At 49.8% G+C, this 20,552-nt stretch overlaps 1 pseudogene; it reads right to left on the minus strand.

Moving 5' to 3' along the window:
• LOC128843411 (alpha-2-macroglobulin-like) overlaps nucleotides 1–15,835 on the minus strand; it is a 60,660-nt pseudogene extending 44,825 nt beyond the window's left edge.
• Nucleotides 15,836–20,552: the final 4,717 nt, after the last annotated feature.

Consider the following 20,552-nt stretch of genomic DNA (forward strand, 5'->3'; position numbering starts at 1 on the left):
TTCCGGAGAGGAACACCCCCCTCCGCCGCCCTACCCACATCAGAAGCCGAGGGCTGTTCCTGATCTATCCAACATCTCGCTCAGCTCTGATACTTGCAGCCCAGTCTCCAAACACACTAGGAGCCAACAAGACCAGTCAGTAGTGATCCAGGCTCCCTTAAGGCAATTGCCTGGTGAAGGAGATCACTTGGTTACTGTACATGCCCCCTGGACACCGGGGGACCTTTGAAATTTAGTTAAGGAATTTCCTAATATTAGAGAGGAACCAGAAAAATTTAGAGAGGAACTCCAGACAGTGATTCAGTGTTACAATCCATCATGGGCAGACGTTAACCAACTCTTGCGAGTAGTTCTGCCATCTGAAGTCCAACAACTGCTACTCGCTCAGGCCCTATGGCCCAACGCTGACCCCGGAATTGGAGATGCCCTGGCTCAGGCTAGGAATCACCCCGTGATTGCCATTCCGGAAATTTGCTCTAGGAAAACGGATTGGACAAAGATCAACAACTGTAAACAGAACAAAGGCGAGTCCCCCACCAATTATTTAGATAAATTGACAAAAGTGCTTGAACAATATTCGGGGATTGCCCAGCCAGCTAACAATGCCAGAGAGGCAGTGGGGGCTACTTTTTTTCAAGGACTTTTGCCAAAGGTTCAACAGCAGTTGAAGTTGATCTTCATCGGCTGGCAAACTAAACCCCTTTCTGAATTGGTGACAGTTGCCAACCATTGTATAGCTTGCATAGAGCAGAAGAAAGAAAGTTCTGAAACAAAACTACTGGCCTTGCAGTTGCAGACTTATCAACATAGAGGCCGTGGGGTAATGAGGGGTGGGAGAGGAGGAAGTTGGGGGAGAGGAAGAGGGAGAGGTCCCTCACGCCCTGACTTGACAGGGAACAATACGTGCCATTACTGTGGCCAGGAGGGGCATTGGAAAAATGAATGCCCGAACCAACCTCCTCAAATCCCCCTACCCCCATTCCTGAACCCTGATACGCCTGCTTTTTCTCCACAAAATAATTCCTATTAGGACAGCCTGAGGGAACATAACTCATCGTGCATCCTTTAATTCCTCTTGATCAAAAAGGCCCGTATGTAAATTGTAAAATTGAAGGACAACCTGTAGCTTGTCTTGTAGATACTGGTGCTAGCAGATCAGCTTTAAGGTCCTTTGAGTTTCCCTCCATTCCCTTGTCATCCTCGTCCATTAATGCCATCGGTATTTCAAACCAGACTGTACCTCATCCTATTACTAAACCCCTTTTTGTTTCCTTGGGACTCATTTCAGATCAACATGCCTTTTTACTCAGCCCTTCCTCTCCTGTTAACTTGCTGGTACCTATTGCACGCCAGACGGCGTGTTCTTAGAAGTCCCTGATGAGAATACCAACTAGTGCTGGCCACCCGTCAAACAAAGGAGCCAGCCCAATCAAATGCGGCTCTCAGCAATGATCTTGTTAAGTTGTTGTCACAAGTACCCTCTTATCTTTGGTCTCAGCATGCAAACGAAGTAGAGCAGATTCAAACAGCCGAACCAGTTAAAATTCTTGTTGACCCTTTCAAACCACTTTCAAGGGTACCACAATATCCACTACATCCTGAAGTGGAAGAAGGAATAGCTCCAGTGATAGATTCTTTGTTACAGAAAGGTATTATCATCCCTGCTACCAGTTTTTGTAATACACCTATTCTGCCAGTAAAGAAACCGGGAAATTTTATTAAATTAAATTAATGGAGATATCCTATCTCCTAGAACTGGAAGGGACCTTGAAAGGTCATTGAGTCCAGCCCCCTGCCTTCACTAGCAATGTTTAGCAAAGGTACAATGTTTAATTACTGCCAGGCACTAATGAAATGTGTCAGGTCTCTTTATTCACAGGTGAAAGAAGCACTACCTAAGGATCCTGAGCAACCCTGTCATTCGTTGGAACCAGGAGACTGGGTCTACATAAAGGTCCATCAATGAAGGACCGCTCTAACCCCACGCTGGAAAGGCCCTTATCAAGTTCTGTTGACTACCAACACTGCCGTGCCAGGGACTCAGTGCCTGGACCCATGCTTCTCACTGCAAAAAGGCCCCACCGCCTCGAGATGATTCTACTCCAACTGCTGATCAGCCTCTCTCTCCTTCTTGTACCTCTTTCCCTCCTCCTGGACAGCAGGAAAAAAGACAAGGTGAAGTGCTAGTAACTTCTCCCTTGTCCATTAACAGAACCGCCATATATCCAGCATCTGTTAAAGGAACCAAACCACTACAGGATGACATGCTGGTAACCTCTCCCCTACATGATCCTGCACCACGACTACTCCAGGAAAAGAGAAGGAACACTTGCTCCACCAAAACCGCCAAAGTTCAGGGATTCCTGACTACAGAAGACATTAAGAATTGGTCTTGGTGGAGGAAACCGAGTATTGTACATTGGAGGGAGGGACTTGCGGGGACCGTTCTTGGGAATGTGGGGTTGAGTGGTGGTTTGGGTTTCTTCCAGGGGCTGGGCTCTGTGCTTATGGACAAGTACCATCAGAATGCACTGCCCTCCCTAATTGGCTTTGGATGATGAATACCAAAGGCGCTTTGCTGCCACGAACACTGCCCCCGCCAGCTCCTCCACCACCTCTGTAACTTACCCAAATATCAACAATACCATATATTCTGATGAAACCCAATGGCCAAGACCTTCACACCTTAGTGATTTATTTAAATATTGTTTGGAAAATTTATTTTTTAAGGCTCAGAATATCTCATACAAGCGAATGATTGAGTGGAAAACAGACGGGTCAGTAGAGATAGAAGTGTATGATATCACTACAAATGAGTTTTAAGTATCCGTCATTGAGATTAGTAGGTTTCATAGCGGGGTTGACATGATGGCCATTCCCAGAGCCTGCAATATGTTGGAAGGAAGGTGTCCTTATTGTTATTTGGTTACCCAATTAGTAAATAATCAAACTCGTACTCAGAAAGTGTGCTCCACTAACGGCAATTTTACCTGTACTGAATTAATCCCGATAACCAATAACTTAACCTGCACCATATTGCAATATTCTCCTTCCTATGCCATTAATGTTGATGTTTTCCAGAGCTATATGAGAATTGTTAACCAACAGATGTGGCATGACACTGTACCAAAGAAATGTGCTAGGATATCGATGGACAATAGTTAATGCCACGCTAGGGATTGTAAAATTCACACTGCCATTATCCAGTTTTCAGGTTACCTCTTTATACCCAAATTGCTCCAAGGGGGCTGCCATTCGGTTAGCAGAGCAAAGGGCATGGGTCTTTTCTAGAAGGAAAAGGGACTTGAACGAACATCTATGGGATGGTACCAATAGCGCAGCGGCAATTTGGAATATTTACAAGGGCCAACAACAAGAGGAAAAACTAGGGCAGCTGGAGGAAGCCACGGGACTTATTACTGGAGCAGAGCTGGCCCAGATACAGCCTGGAATCGGTGAATTGCATGTTATCTCCACCCTCAGCTCAATAACCCAGGAACTACTGACAAAGATGGTACTAAACATCACTGAGGCGGGAAAGGTATTGCAGTGGGATTTGGCCTGTTCAGAGATTCAGGGTTTCCTGAATGACCACCTCATGGCCATTCGGAGTGATCTTCAGCATCAAACTTGGCCCACTGCCCTTACTAATGCTTCGGGGGTGCCATCTGAGTGTGGCCTTGGAGACATACTTGGAGGGCTTCAGGGTGGAAATGCAGATGCTCGCAGTGCTCCTTCCAAGCATACGGGCCGGTCGGAGGGGTGTGGGCTCCTACATACCGAATTCTGACGGGTCTGTGGGGAGGATGCATGTGGGATTGGGTAATTCACTGCAATATTTGGGAAATTAAACCATCTGGTGAGCCTAGCTGATTTGTAGTCGGTGCTTCTGGAATAACGCCCGATATTTGGATAGGGATAAGAAGCCAATGGACACTCTGGCCTCTAGCATCCCCGCAGCTTCAGAGTGTACGAAAGTTGAAACAAGGAGAGATTGTCACGGTTCATGACAACGTTTGTTGGGAAGGCATGGGACTAGGAACAACCCTGGCAGGACACCCCATTTTTCAGGCTAATGATAGTTGTGTATATGTTAAGAGCTTCCTTTTGCAAGTGACAGGTTTCAGAGTAACAGCCGTGTTAGTCTGTATCCGCAAAAAGAAGAACAGGAGTACTTGTGGCACCTTAGAGACTAACAAATTTATTAGCGCATAAGCTTTCGTAGACTACAGCCCACTTCTTCGGATGCATCTTATCACTGCTGCAGGAAGCTATATTATCTATTGGCCTGCAGACCGAGTCTTACGGTCAACCCTTAGGTTCCAAATACCCTTTAATTGGACTGCTTTAGTACCTGATCGATTCCAAAACCTGCTTTCCCTCTTACCAGAAGTACAGAAAATCTCTGAATTACAAGGTCAAATTCATGTACTCCAAAATATATATCAAATTGAAAGACATGCTCTCCATACTGCCTACTGAACATCTCTCATGTACTAATTATGATATATCATGTTATGTAACTAAGGCTCTGGGACAACCACATCATAGAATTATATTGGGGATGTTGATAATTTTATTGTTTTTGTTTATTCTAGGAATGTTTTATTGTTGTAAGAGGTGTAATAATGGAAATAGCTTGCATGTTCATTCTAATCATGTATGACCGTTACAACTAACCAAAACGTATAAGGTCGATCTCACTAATCTGGAAACAGAAATACAATGTCTAATGAAAATAGAGATTTAACAATATTGGTTGTGCTATAAGCACAAAAAGGGGGGAATGTGGAAGCAGAATTAAAAAAAAAGAGAAAAAGGAGGATCTGGGGATAGATGTCTTAGTCAATTTAAGGATAGAGTGAAAGGAAACCCTAACCCTAACAATGCGAGAGGTGTAAGAGATACTGTTTTTGCCTTGCTTTTAATTGATAAGGATGGAATGCTGATTTAAGCAGAAACCTTGAGATAAGGTAGCATCTGGAGGGAATTTGTATAAACAAAGGCTAACCATTAGCCGTTGATGTATGTAACGGGAAAGTATAAATACTTGTCTTATACTGCTTGAAGGGGGAAGATCTGCCTAAGGTCAGGGGACCACCTGTCCGACCACAGTCTTCCCTTGCAATTGCTCGTAATAAACCATCTCTGACTTGTTGCTAACAAACGCAGAGTGAGGACTTGTTTTCTTCCACAGAGTCCATAAGCCATAAAGAAATAAAAGAGATAAACCTAATTGCATCCTCCTAGACATTCCCTGATCTACTTACATATCTGGGGTTTCAGATACGTAGTTTTGAGGTATGATTTGATGATTTTTCATACCTGGTTTAAAGCTTCTTACAGCATTGCTGCTCTGTGTCTCCTCTTTCCAGAGAAGAACAGAAAGACAGAAAATGGGAATTTTTTTCCCCCAATTTTAAAAAGTTCTGGCATTTCCATTGGCTCTTTTGATCAGGTGCCCACTCCCTTCCTTTTACCTATGGGCTTTTTAAACCCTTTACAGTAAAGCAAGTAGAGAACAGCTACTAACAGGGATTTTGTAGCTCACTGGCAGGCTGGGTGTCCATAAAAGGGAGCTCTCCCGCCCCCTTCATTTATCACAGGAGCCTTTTTCAAAAGTGATTTAGGCACTTTAGGCCACATCCACAAAGGGACTTGTGTATCTAACTCCCGTTGATTTCAATGGGAGTCAGGCACCTACGTACCTTTGCAGTTCTGTGGCTTAGGAGCCAAAGAGCCACTGACTTTCAGTGAGACTTGGGGGCAGATTTGTAAAGGTATTTAGGTGCCTAACAATGCAGACAGGTACGTAGAGGAGTTTCCAAGAGCTGTTCCCACCACAGACAATGGGAGTTAGGCTCCTAACCCTCCTAGGTGCTTATGAAAATCCACTAGGCATCTTTAAATCCCATTGGCAATCGGGCCCAAAGTGCCCAAGTCACTTCTGAAAATGGGACTTGGGTTTCTAAGTCACTGAGGCACTTTGGAAATGTGCCCCTGAGTGTGTAGCCATTTGGAAAGTTGCTGGTTTCCAGGGCTTTCAGGTGGCAACTCAATTCTCTGTGTCCTGCTCTGCAGCATGAGGCGGGGCCTGTTGCTGGGATGTCTCCTCCCCTGCTACTGCAAACTCACAGCGAGGTCATGGAAGGGGGTCAGCAAAATCACAATGTACGATGTGCAGGAAGGTGGACAGAGTCAGGTATAGGGGTCTTGAGGCCCAGTCACATGCCTTCCCACAAGACAGAAGTGATCTCCTCAGGGCCTGACTCACTGCTGGCCCACCCCAGTGCTGTCACTCACACCAGTGCAAAGTGGGGCACACAGAACCAGCCTTATTTGGCAATGTTTTATGTCCACTTTGCTCTGGTGTTAATGATGCCGCAAGGTGCACGGCACTGGGGAATCAGGCCCTTAGGATGTTCCTAAAGCCACCACTGAAAGTCTCTGATTTCCAGTCTTATCAAATGGAGAGGCCAGTGCTTAATTTGTGCGAGGGCTGAGCCCCGGCACCTCCGGGCTTGGCAGTAAATAGCCCCAGCACCACCGGGCTTGGCAGTAAATAGCCCCGGCACCTCCGGGCTTGGTGCATCACTTACGAAATTTAAAAAAAATTGCTTGAGCCCCCAGCACCTCTTTCATTACAAATTAAGCACTGGAGAAGCCAGTTATTCCTGTCTTACTCTGCATGTTGAAACCAACGGTTTCTTCTTTGATAGTTATTCTTTGCAATTCTGTTCAAAGCACTAACTTCTCCAGTAGTGTTTTATGTTTCCTTGTGATAAGATGAAGTGATCAGAATCTCCCTGTTACACTAGCCTGCTCCTTTACCTTCAGAACAATGATCATCTTTTGCCTCTGGAGATTCATCTGCCCTGCTACTCATTCCCTCTGCCCCAAAGTCCTGTTCCCTATATTCAGAAGGTCTGTAAGGATGCCACAAACAGAGGATTATGATTTTTTATATGTAACACACAAGATAGAGGGAGGTTCCTAGCTCCACCAACTGTGAGCAATTTATCATGTAGGACAGAATTATAAAATCCTGGAAATGTAGGGCAGGAAGGGACCTCCAGAGATCATCTAGTCCATTCCCTGTGCTGAGGAAAGACCAAATTAACCTAGACCATCCCTGACAGTTGTTTGTCCAACCTGTTCTTACAAACCTCCAATGATGGAGATTCCACAACCTCCCTTGGTAATCTGTTCCAGTGCATTTCCAGAGTTAGAAAGGGTTTCCTACTTTACAGTCTAAATCTCCCTTGTTGCCAACTAAATCGATTACTTCTTGGATATAGAGAACAACTGATCAGTCTCCTTTATAACAACGTTTTACATATCTGATTATTACTGTTAGGTCCCCCTCAGCCGTCTTTTCTTTAGACTAAACAGGCCCAATTCTTTCAACCTTTCCTTACAGATCAGGTTTTTGAAACCTCTTCTCATTTTTTGTTCTCCTCTGGACTTTTTCCAGTTTACTTACTTCTGGCAACATGATCCTAACAGGACAATTTCCATTCCCTGCTCCAGGGCAAAGATGAACATCCTCCCCAAGATCTTTGCCAAGATAATCTCAGAATCAGCTTAGCCCACTGTCCAAATTTTGTCCCCAGTAACTGTGTTAATTACTATGAGTTAATGCACTCATCAATCTAGGATCTCACATCAACCCCAGTTTCCATGAAGTCAGTGGAGTTGTTCCAGATTGAGAGTGGTACAAATGAGATCGGAATGTGGCCCAGCATCTCAGAGCAAGGATCATCCCATCTAAACATTTCTTTAACCCTACTTCCTCTTGGGGTATTTCCTCACATGCCAGCCTATTGATCAGATGTAATGGCAGAGGCAGGAAGCAGACAGGAGGTAACCCCATAGTCTCCTCTGTAGCTGGGCTGCTGGTGGAGAGGATCCCATTTGGAAGCCAGAATTATCGGCTATTTTAGTAGCTGTCCATAAAGTCACTTCAGAGGGATTTAGTCTCTGACCAGTGACTCTGGAAAAACATTGTGGGGTTCCACATTATAGCAAATTTGTGACCATCTCTGATGTCATGACTGTCACTCTACCAGACACCATGGCCTTTCAAAACTCATGGCAACAGCAGAAGGCACAGAACTCTGACCCATCTGCCCAGGCCTCAACCATGGAATCCAAAGAAGAATCTATGTTAGCTGTCCGCAGCATAAGGCCTATGGCTAAGGCTACGATTTCAGCCCAGAAATTTTTAGTAGATTTCACAGCAGCGGTGTGGGGGGAAAACGGTAAGTTATGGCAAGGTCAACAAATAATGTAGTTTGCACTACATCAACATGCACAACAGTATGGTGAGGGTGCTGAAAGGGGAGGCCCGGAGCAGTGAGGGGGGCATGCTGTGCTCACCCTGCACCGGCAGCTCCTGTCCTGCAGCACCGAGCCCGACTCCCCATTTTGGACATTGGGACCTGGTGCATGGGGTCACAGTGCCGCTCAGGTTTGGCCCGTCCACCCCTCTACAGATGGAGAAGGAGGGTCAGACAGGCAAAGCCTGAGTGGGGCTGCATTCCCATGTGCCAGGTCGCAACACCACTTGGTCTGGGGGCAAATCAAATGAGTTTTTACAGCCATGTCCAAGATTTCATGGATTTTATTGAAATTCACAATTTCTGTGACCTCTGCAACAAAGTAGTAGCCTTAAGATACAGAATTGTGCATTTCAGATTCCAACCAGTAGAGGGCAGTGGTGCATTTCCACACTAGCCAGCTTTACAATATTGTAATCTAGTATAATAATTCATATTGTGCCATAAAGAGACATATTCTGTCCTATGTACACTCTGTCAATGAAGTAGAATGGAGTGTAAATCATGGCAGAAACTGATCCCCACGTAGAAGATGTGGGGAATCAAATGGGATCATTTGATTTACAGAGTCGCTTTTACGGCTCTAGACAGATGTTAATACAAATAAGTTCCCCGGTAATCACAAAGGACTTTAAAGGATCATTGTAGAGAGTCGGTGTGGCTCCCCTCCTGCCCAGAAGAGGGAGCCCACGTGCAGGCACCAGAGTGGGTGGGACCACCACTGCCTGTCCCCGCCCCCCGGAAGTCAAGGGGCGGGACAGGAAGTATAAAGGCCGGCCGCCAGAGCTCACTCGGCGGCCAGCCACCGCAGGGAGCAGACGTGCGTCTGGGAGCTCCCGGCCAGGAGACCGAGGCCTGGACCCTAGGTGGCCTGAGCTACCCCGGGCACGCTACAAGGAGGAGCCACCGGAGCCCTCCTGCTCCCGTCACTGGGAGAATCCCTGGGAGCCTCACCCCACCAACCCTGAGGGTGAGACTGGACCCGAACCCCTCCGCCCCTGCTGCTACCCAGAGGAGCCGCCTGAGGACCGTTGGCCTGACTTCCCGGCAGAGCTACCGGACCTGCCACCGAGCCCTGGCAGAGAGGAGCCCATGCAGATGGACTGGCCCGAGCCCGGCGCGACGAACGAGGTAGGCTTTGAGGGGGATCGTGGAAGTAGCCCGGGGGTAGCCGACCCCGGTCCGGCTGCAACCGAGTGTGAGCCTATGTCAGTGTGTTGCGGTCTGGATACCCCACTGACCAGCAGCGGCAGTAACCGCTGCTAGGGCCCCGGGCTGGAACGCAGTGGAGTGGGTGGGCCTGCGTTCCCCCCTGCCACCCCCGCTCACGGGTGGCAGGCTTCCCCCTCACCCAACACTCGGCTACAGAAAGCCTAGGCGTGCCTTACCTGGGCTTCTGAATTGCTTGCTCGCTCAGCCCCTGCAAACAAGGGCCTGAGCTTACCTGTGTTTGCCCCGCCCTGATCCAGGGCCTGGGCTTCTGAACTGCTTGCTCGCTCAGCCCCTGCAAACAAGGGCCTGAGCTTAACTGTGTTTGCCCCGCCCTGATCCAGGGCCTGGGCTTCTGAACTGCTTTCTTGCTCAGCTCCCTGCAGTCAAGGGCCTGAGCTTTAACTGTGGTCGCTCCGGTCCTGCACCAAAGAGCCGGAGCTTCGGGACTAACTGACTGCTTGTTCCCACAGTAGCGAGTCGGTGTGGCTCCCCTCCTGCCCGGAAGGGTAGAGCCCCGGCTAGGACCTATTACAGTCATCATCAGCGCTCACCAAGTCAGCCATGGAAACTGACCAGCGATCAGACCTACCTTCTCATTCAGGGGATGGAAGTCTTCGTCCAGAGAGACGATCCGAAACAGAACTGCAGAGGGCAAGATAGAGAGAGGAAGAGATTTCCACTGTTACACCTGCAGCCGCTCACCCAGGGACCATCAGTCATTGAGGCAGCTGCTGTGTGCATGCCTGGCCCTGATGCAATGACCCATGGACACATGCAGGGTTGGATGCATGCACCACACTCCCCAGCTTTGTGACTAGTGGGGAGGAGGTGGGAAGGCAGGTTTACGGCCAGCTGAACTAACTTGGTGACGAGTTGTGGGGTCTCTGGGGAGGCAGGGAGGATTTCCTGCTCTGTATCTAATTCCCCACCTGATTCCCTGTACCTGTTTGTCCGGGTTTGTAGATGGGTTTGTCCGTCTGGACAAAGACCAGGCTCTCTGAGTTCTTGACCAGCACCGATTTCCGGCTCCTGAACTCCAGCGTCGGCCCCTTCACCAGCACCGTGAGAAACGCTGCTGATGAGCTGCTGGACTTTGGAACCTGGAGAACAGCAAAAGAGCCGCTGCCTTAGAGACGCTCCCCTCTGCACTGAGCCCTTGGAGGCTGGAGTTGTACATTTCCCTTCCCTCGTTATGCTCCTTCCTCAAAGGGATTGATGGACTGTTATCGTGTCCCCCCAGCTGTGGATCCCAGAGACGAAGGAACATGGGAAGCTACATTTGATTAATTACTTCTGGGCTGGGTCCATTTTCTTCTACTGTCCCTCCAGCCAGCCTTGAGAGCTGCAGGGAGAAACCCTGCACTGGCCCTCGGGAGAGGCACAAGATGAGCTCATGGACATCGATGGTCCCGAGGAAGTTCTCTAACCTTCTCCTTCCATGGCTTTCTTTCCGGTCTTACTCAGAGGCTTGTGGAGCCCCCTGAGAAATGGGAGACCCGTCCTCAGCCGCAAGGCCAGCACTGACTCAGAGAGAAAACCACCCAACAAAGCCAGCCACACCACAGCCTGTAGCACAGCCTCTCCCAGCATCGTGCCGGGCACTGAGCTCAGCACTGACTGAAGATCACTCCTAATGAGTCACCCACAGCACTGCCAGCCACGGACCGTGGTTTTACTTGAACCTCTCCTACCTGAGCCTGGGATTATTGATGGTATCAGGCCTTTCAGGGGTTGGTCCCAGGCTGTCACTATCTTACAGACTCAGGTAATAAACCGTGTGGGGGCCAGATACTCACTGTGAACGGGACGCACTTGAACACGTCCTTCTCTGACACCACATCTGCGATCAGGCTCCTGTTCTCCCCTGCGTATTCCAGCGTGGTGCTCAGCGTCACAGACTCGTTCAGGTGGGTCAGCTGGATACAGACCTTTTCAGGACCATTGGTGTGGATCAGAAAGGGCACTAGCACCATGTACTGCCTGGGAAGGGGAAGGGCACAGGTCAGAGAGGCGGGGATGGGGAATAATAATGAAAGGGTATGGGTTAGTGTGGCAGCCGAATCCCCGACCATCCATCTGCACTGTAATTTGTACATACAGGATGGTGAATTTCATTTTGCTTTTGTAACATACTAGCCAGTCTGCTCAGTCAGCCAGGAACCTAGGACACCACCTGGAGCAAAGGAACTAGTTCTGTGCTAACAGCGATTGCTGTCCAAGGGCTGTTTGTTCAGGCTCCCAGCAGGGAGTGGGGATGGCTTGAAAAGTTCCAGGCTGTTACTTGAGGTTTGTGTATCTCACAACCCCTTGCTGTATTATGTGAACAGGGGGCAGGGAGCTCAGATGAAATGCTTGTTGTACCTCCATGGAGACTGGCAGGCAATTACACAGGAGTGTGGATCAGGGCTTTTAATCTAATCTCCTCTCTAGCTGTCTGTCGATCTAGGTGTGTCACTTGCTGCCCTCAGTAATGGAGAGATACAAATGTACGGATGGCTGTGTGTGTGCTGACATCTGACTGTAGGGAATGGCTATTGTGCTAAAGGGGCAGCATGGCCTAGTGGACAGGGCTTTGGCGGGAGAACTCATTGCTCCTCACCAGCAATGACAACAACAGAGTGCTTTAGGCTACAGAATAGGGTTGCCAACTTTCTATTTGGCAGAAAAGCTAACACCGTTGCCATGCCCCCTACCCTGCCCTTTCTCCGAGACTCTCCCCTGCCACGCCCCTTCCCTGAGGCCCCGCCGCTGCTCACTCCATCCCCCCCTCCCTCCATCACTTGCTTTCCCCGACCTTCGCTCATTTTCACCAGGCTGGGGGAGGGGGTTGGGGTGAGGGAGTGGAGTGAGGGCTCCGGCTGGGGGTGTGGGTTCTGGGGTGGGGCCAGAGTTGAGGCATTCAGGGCACGGGAGGGAACTCTGGGGCTGGGGCAGGGGATTGGGGTGCGGTAGGGGGTGAGGTCTCCAGCTGGGGGTGCAGGCTTTGTGGTGGGATTGGGAATGAGGGTTTTGGGGTGCAGGAGGGGACTCAGGGCTGGGGCAGCGGGTTGGAGTGTGGGAGGGGGTTTGGAATGCAGGCTCTGGGCGACGCTTACCTCAAGCGGCTCCCAGGAAGCTGCCAGCATGTCCGGCTCCTAGGTAGAGGCGCGACCAGGCACCTCTGCAGTCTCCACGCTGCCCCTGCATGCAGGTGCCACCTCCGCAGTTCCCATTGGCCGTGGTTCCCGGCCAATGGAAGATGCGGACCCGGCGCTAGGGGGAGGGATGGAAGCAATGCGTGGCGCTCCCCTGGCTGCCCCTAAGCCTAGGACTCAGATGCCAGAAGCTTTCTGGGCGTTTCGCAGAGTCAGGCAGGCACCCTGCCTGTCCTGCTGTGGGTGGCCAACCAGACTTTTAACAGCCCAGTCAGCAGTGCTGACTGGAGCCGCCAGGGTCCCTTTTCAAGCAGGAATTCTGGTCAAAAACCGGATGCCCGGCAACCCTACTACAGAAGGAGATCTCACCAGCCGTGGCTGCAGCCTGCTGACTCAGAGCAGAGATGCTGGCAGAGCGTCACTGCTGGGAGGCTGGACGTGCTGCAGTGTGAAGCTCCCTGGGACACCCAGCTTTCTGCCGGGGGGCTGTTCATCTTGCTTAGCCAAGATTTCAAAATGACAGAGTTAGGTAGGAGTAGCCTTAACCTGGCTCTGATTAAATTCCACTTCGCCCTTTGTTAGGCCTGAGCCAAAGCCCATGGAAGTCAATAGGACTCTTTCCATTCCCCTCAGTGGGCTTTGGATCAAGCCCTGAGTGATTTTCTCTTTACCTTCAATCTCAGCCAATAAAGGCTGGGGGCTGATTCTCCCCTGCCTGGCACCTGGTGCAGAGTGAGTGCAAAGGGGGCCTGAAATCAGCCCTTCTGCTCTGGTAGCATTTGATACCCACTCTGCCAGACACTGCACGGCACACGCTTCTCTCTCTGGGGTGAGGATGACAGAAGGAACAACACGGGACAGTCGTGTTGCTTAACACTCTAGTGGCAGGCTCGCTGGTACTACAGTGATTAGCACAGAACGAGAACCTACATAGAATAGAGACCAAGGGCTGAGCTGCAAGAAGGCAGCAGGCAGTTTCCTGCAGTTGCACCTTACGGCTGCTAGAGGCAGCTGTGGCATTTGCTGAGCAGGCAGCCAGGCGCCTCCTCTCCCTCTGCTGGATCAGAGCAAGCAGCCTGGAGGTGAGGGCAGAGGCTGCAGACGTTGGCTGGGGCAAAAGCACAGTGTGAGGGGTCTGATATTGGCCGCCAACCCCCCCCCCATACAAACCCCCAGCCCCCCTCAATCTGTACAGCCCAGTGCATCCCAGGAGTTCCAGCCCCAGCAGCCTTACCGCTCCAGTAGCTTCCAGCAGTAACAACAGCCCCAGCAGCTCTGCCCCCAGAGACCTTTCAGCACTGACCTCCCATAGCTGCCATGTGGTGTTGAGCTCCTTGGCCAGCCCTCCCCCCTCTGCTTGGGGCAGGGTTTGTCGACCATGAGCTTACATTTATGCTCATATGCAAAGTATTCACAAATATCAAACTATTTCATTAACATTTGCATAAAATGTCTCACAGAGCAGAACAGACTTGGTGACAGTGCCCCACGTTCTGTTCTTCCTCTGCCCTTTCAGCAAGAACAAACTTTAGTTTAGACCGAGAGAACGAGACAGGACAAAAGGCAGGTCTTGGTAAGACAGATGGAGAGAGAATAGTGGGGCCTCTCCTGTAGGATGCAACCGAACACAAAATGGCAGGTGCTTCTGCAGCACAGAGGGGTCGTCTCTCCATTTAAAGGTGCAGGATCCAGACAAGTCTGACCAGATGAAACTACATGCTCAGAGTGGAACAGAGCTAGGGTAAAGAATTTGGACGGAACCATTTTTTGTCAGAAAATGCAGTTTCATCACAATGGAGACATTTTGCAGGAGCGTATCAATTTTGACATTTTGAATGGAAAAATGTCTAAATGAATTGTTTTGACTTTCCCATTTAAATAAAGTAAACATGTTTTATTTGGACTTTTATATAATGATATGAATGTTATAGAATATTAAATATAATATATTAGGATATGCAACATTTTATATTATAGTACAGGTAGTGTTTAGATTTTATGAATAAAATTTTTCCATCCCAGAGCACCCTCCTACATCCCAAACCCCTCATGCCCAGCCCCACCCAGAGCCTTACCCTCCCGTGCCTCAAACCTAGTCCAGAGTCCTTCAGCCCGGCCCCACATCAGGGATGGCACCCCAGCCAAAGCCCTCACCCCACCCCGCACCCCAACCCCCTATCCAGGCTTGGAGTCCCTTCCCTCACCCTGAACCCCTTATTTCTGACCCCACCCCAGGTCCTGCACCCCCAGCTGGAGCCATAACCCCCTCCTGCACTCCAGCCCCCTGAGTCAGCCCGATGAAAATGAGCGAGTGATTGAGGGTACGGAGAGCGAGCAAGAGAGGGACGGGAGATGGAGTGAGTGGGGGTGGGGCCTAGTAGAAGGGGTGGGGAATGGGCGGGGCCTTGGAGGAGGGGCAGGGCAGAGGTCAGGCAAGGGTGTTCGGTTTTGTGCGAGTAGAAAGTTATCAACCCTAGATCCATTGCCCGCTGAATCAGGGCAGTGTAAATTGCACCTGCTCATGTACACCAGCGAGGAGGGTGCTACACAAGGAGAAGGGAGTGCGCATTGGAGGGAAAACGCTCTAATCTATGCTGGGCTCCAGGGGAACTCTCTGCCAGTGGACACTGCCAAAGGGATACCCTGAGTCCGTCCAGCTCCTGGCTGAGCTTGGCCACGCGCCCTCTTCAGGCCCCTCAATGGAGGCGAGGTTGCAGCCAAGTTGCGAGTTTGCAGTGCCCCAGGTGGATATTCCAGCAGAGTGTGTCACTGCCAGGGTCTGTGCTGACAGTCAGGAATCTAGGTCACAGACTCTCTTTGGGAACATGCACAGTCTGTGGCTGCCAAGGGAAGCAAACTGGCTTTAAAGAAGAGGAGAAAAGAGAAACACTTTTCTGAGCTCTCCCTCCCAGGCAAGGAAACTGGAATAACGGGGGCTGCAGGGCAGGACTGAGGGGCATTGGCAGAGCTGCGAGGGGGATGAAGGAAAGAAACGAGAAGACAGCACGAGCCCTTTCGTGTGCAGCTTACGGTTCGGTGGTGGGCGAGGTGTCTCCAGGGAGGAGCAAGAGGAGCAGGAGGAAGATGCTCTGGCCACTGGGCAGCCTGTCCTTCCCCATGGTGCAGAGCGAGGGTGGTGAGTGAGGCAGACACACAGATTTGTCCGCTGGCTCCCTGCAGCCTGGCGGTCCACTGGGTCTGCCCCTTTATACCTCTCTGCAAACTGCCCTCGGGAGGGACGAGATTAGGGCAGGGAGCCAGGACCATCTGGGAAATGGAGAGAGGTACGTGAGGAGGAGCCAGAGCCAACAGCTCTGACTCATGGCACAGAGACTGTCCCTGGCCAGACCCTGACAAACTGGGAGGGAAGGGTATTTATTGGAGGTGTTTATGTGAGACACTCTCCTGTGTCTGAACCATTTACCCCCAAACCTCTGTTTGTATCACTCCAGCAGCACTCTGCGGTGGTGGGAGAAGCCCTTTAGCTCATTACAGGGCCAGTGCAGCATTCTGTGGGGATTGGAACAAACTCCCAAATCCTGCCCAGCGTTTCCAGAGAAACCTTTCCTGTCCCCACCCCCAGTACTGCCAACCACAAGAGATCAAAACGTGTGAGTCAGACCCTCAACATCATCAGATTGGCCCCCCCGAAATCTTAAGATTCTATATAAAAGAGACACCATTGTGGTTTCGGTCTTTTGAACTCCCCGGGCCCCTCCCCAGTGTTTGTGTGTGACCGTCTCTACCAGAGGTTTGGGTTAAGGGGATTTGGGGCCCTGCTTCAGGAGCTCTCACCCCCACATCTGCCTGTCCCATGCCCAGGCGTTAATCCTGTTCCCCAGCTCCATCAGTCCCCAGTCCCATCAGTTCCCGACCCAGCCCCCTCCAGCCTCATGTCTGTCATTACTGGGGCTCTTCATCCCTCTTTCTCCAAGGCCTGAGGGGAAGGGGCAGTGTGGTCCTCACCCCCTCCCCCAGGCTGGAGGGGCAGTACCAGGGCTCTTCCCTGCCCCTTTCCAGCCAGACCAGATGCGGAAGGGAGGAAAGGGGAGTGGGGAGGAGCAGAGGAACCATCTGGAGTGGCTGGGCTCTTTGCTCCCCTCTCCCCACTCCCCTCCTGTGAGAATGGTGATGGGAGGGGAGAGTCTCCAGACCTCTGGCCCCAGATGGGTGCCTTGTGTCAGTGTGAGGTGAGCTCCAGCCTCCCCTGAAGTCCCGTCACTCACAAAAAAATCTCAAGTGTTGGCAATACTGCATAGCACATTCCGCTGGCATCTTAGCCAGTTACCTCCAATAATAGCCCCCGGCACACGTGCAGGCAGGCCCGTTTAGAGAAATTGGAGCCCTGGTACATCATGATTGCGGGGGCCCCACCCCCTCCCATTGACTTTATTTATGCAGATGGTTCAGAAGTTTTGGGGACCCCTGAGCTTGAGGTCCCCATACAATTGTCTCCCTTTTCCTGCCTCTAGTCAGTCCTGTCTGTAGGGAATGCCAGTGAGAGACCATTTTGTGTACCATTGCCCCCTGCTGCATGGCTAGTGTCAGAGCTGGCCATGGGTATAAAAGTGCCCTTTGCTGGCTGCATGGGTGGAGCTGCTCCTGTAGGGGTGTGTTTGTGCCACTGCCCTTCCAGGAATGTGTAGAACACACTTGCTCATGTCCACAGCACTTGCCTTTCCTGGCTGAACAGCTGTGCTGGAGCAGGAGCTGAGATGCACCATATTCCAATCAGAAGGAGGCAACATCAGACTAGCTCTGGGCATATCAGTTCCCTCAGTTGTTCAAAGGAGTGGGACTGCTTCTTTAGCTCCCCAGGAAGCTGGTGCTGGTTGTGAATGGTCTCTTTGGAGCACAGTAAGACTGGCACACTGGGACTCTAAATGGCAAAAGGAGAGTCTTGTGAGCAAAGACATGGGAGTTGGGAGAAGTGCGTTCATTTCTCAGCCCTGCCACTGATTCACTGTTTGACCATGGGCACATCCGGTCCCCTCTGTATCTCACTTTACCCATCTGAAAAATGGAGGTAATGATCCTGACCCACCTGGCAGGGACGTGTTGGGCTCAACTGATTAATGGTTGTCAAGTGGTTTAGGATCTTCTGGTGGGAGGTGCAATAGAAAGAGAAAGGAAGAAGCCCTTTTTGTGGCACATGGGAAAACAGAAGTCAGACACTCAGACAGTTAATCCCTTACCCCATTAGCGAACTGTTGAAAGGAAAAGCAAATTTGAACCAAAAAATCAAAACATTTTATTTGAAAATGTCAGAACAAAATGTTCTGGGGTTTTTTGGAATTTGGTTTAAGGGTTTTTTATTTAACCAAAATAATTTGCAAAAGTTTTGCTTTTTTCCAATCTGCATTTTTCACCAAAAAGGAGTTGTGTAAACAATGTCACTCTGCTGTAATCCCCCACCCGCACCGGCCCAGCTCCAGTCACTTCCAATACAAACAATTGGAAAAGGTTATACAATTGGCTGTGGATGATAACCCAGCCTTCACCTCCCTGTGGTCCTGGCCAAGGCGTGGGAAGTGAAAACATGTGAAGAGTTAGCACTTGAATAGTCCTTGGAGCATGGACTCAGAGTGCCCTGTCAACTGTGGGTTAATACCCTGCTGCACAGTCCCCTTTCTATTTACTCTCAAAGGAGATTTTTTAATCCCCCAGCTGTCAGTTTGTGTGAGAGCGACTGAAGTCATTGGCTGATTTTTTTTATGGTACCTGAGGGATGAGATGAAATGGAAGCACTTGCGCTCCTTGAGTCCCAAAACATAAACAGCAGGCATGTGAATCCAACACACCAAATATAGAGCTGCAGGGGCCACAAAAATGTGGAGTAGAAACTTTTAACTTCATAATTGATCCTGACAGATTTTAAGTGCCCCTGCAAAGTCATATGGAAGTTTATTGTGATGGATTCCCCCAGATGCCACCTGGAACTGGGGTACCACTGAGCCTTCTGACCCACCAGCCTGGCCTCCTTCTGACACTATGCTGCTGTGACAAGCTGCAGACACGCTCCCGCTCCTACACCTCCACCAGCAAACACACAAGTAAGGACACACCCAGCTGCAGTTACATGCAGGCTCTCTGACCAGCCACTGCATGTGAACCTACGATAGAGGGGCTACAGCCAAAATAACTCCCAGCTCCCCAGCCTAGGACCCCAGAGCGATACTGTGCTAACTTGGTCCAAACCCCAAACAGTATGAATTTATTATCCAGTTCACCTCCCACCCGCTCAATGTGGAGAGGAAATGCAACAGCCCCTGCCCCTTGAGCTAAGATTTCCAGGCACTTCACTCCAAACTCACTGGTTTAGATTAAAACAAAACATGTTTATTAACTACAAAAGATAGATTTTAAGTGATTTTCATCCTTAGAGATGATACAAGCAGACTTGTAGATTCTTAAGGCACAGTGGCCAGTCTGCCAGGCAGGAATGCCATAGCTCGGGCGGCCTCACCACCACCACGTCCTGGCTTTAAGAGCCTTTCCTTGCCAGCAATTTGTTTGCTGACTATCAGTCACCTTTTCCTGCTACCTGCTATGACCTCTGCACATCAATCTCTTAGTGATTTTCAGCTCTTTGCAGACTAGGCAGAAACTCTGCCCCACCATAACTGAGTGCAGCTCCAATTGAGCAATTCAAATAATAAAGAGGCTCCTAATGAATCCTATTTAGCCCTTTCTTTAAACAATGGGGAGCAACAGATTAAACCAGTGCAGAGACCCCCTAAGAAGAAGCCATACCTCCTGCCTGAGCCACGCCACACCACACCACACCGAGCTGAGCCTCCATACCTCGTGGCTGAAATGAGAGAGCCTCCCCTCTAGTCTTACTTTCACAGGACTCTGGTATTTGAGCCCCTGGCTTAACGAGGTCATTTCAGTTGAGGGTGATCCCCTCATTTGGGACAGATTAAGCACAGTCCTGCTTCCCTGCATTCATACAATAATTACAACAACATTGGTAACAGCATTTCACACCCCTGCATTTAGTACTGCAGTGATTTGTAACCCAACACCAGCCAAGGTTGACTATTTTGAGCAACAACACCCGCTCTATCTGCTGGATATCTAAGCAGAGGAGATGTTTTCATGTAAATACAGTTTGCTCCTGATGTCTCTCCCCCACCCAGCTAGCTGTCAGTAACCCACTTGATGAGCAAACCCCACAGTATTTTTGGGCGCTACAGGGATCTTTAGCTTTGGGGATTTGTCCGGCTTTGAGCAGGGGGTTTGACTAGATGATCTCCTGAGGTCCCTTCCAACCCTGATATTCTATGATTCTATGATTTAGCTTAGGTAAAAGAAGTGTTGCTGCAAAGTAAATGGGGAAGCTAAAAAACACAAAAGAGTAAAGTTCAGAGAGAGAAGTAACCAGCTTAACCATAAATTGAATAATAGTGATAAGTACACAAGACAGGCTAAACAAACATAACAGTTACATTATCAAAGGTTAATATCTGAGGTAGAAAAGAAAACACAGAGAGAGAGAGATCTCACTCACTCCATTCCACAAGACTTGAACTGGTCGGGGTTCCCAGCTGATGGTGGTAGCTCAGGGTCCTGAGTGCTGGAGACAGACAGAGCCCCCAGCACAATCAGTCAGGAGATAAAGTTCCAGTGGAACTGATGCAGAGTTTGGGTCCATACATCAGACCACTTACTTGAACATAGGTAGGCATTTTTGTAGAGAAACAACAATGGCTCAAGGTAGAACACTAGATTTGTTTATGGGTAAACTGATGACACAAGGGTTTTCTTTAGGCTAGACAATAGGAGCTGATCACTCTTGGCTATGGGTGATGTTTTCTTCCAGGGAGCTCACAATGCAACTAGGCAGCTTCAGTATTTTGGATAT

Source organism: Malaclemys terrapin, chromosome 1, assembly GCF_027887155.1.
Source record: "Malaclemys terrapin pileata isolate rMalTer1 chromosome 1, rMalTer1.hap1, whole genome shotgun sequence".
Taxonomy (NCBI): Eukaryota; Metazoa; Chordata; order Testudines; family Emydidae; genus Malaclemys; species Malaclemys terrapin.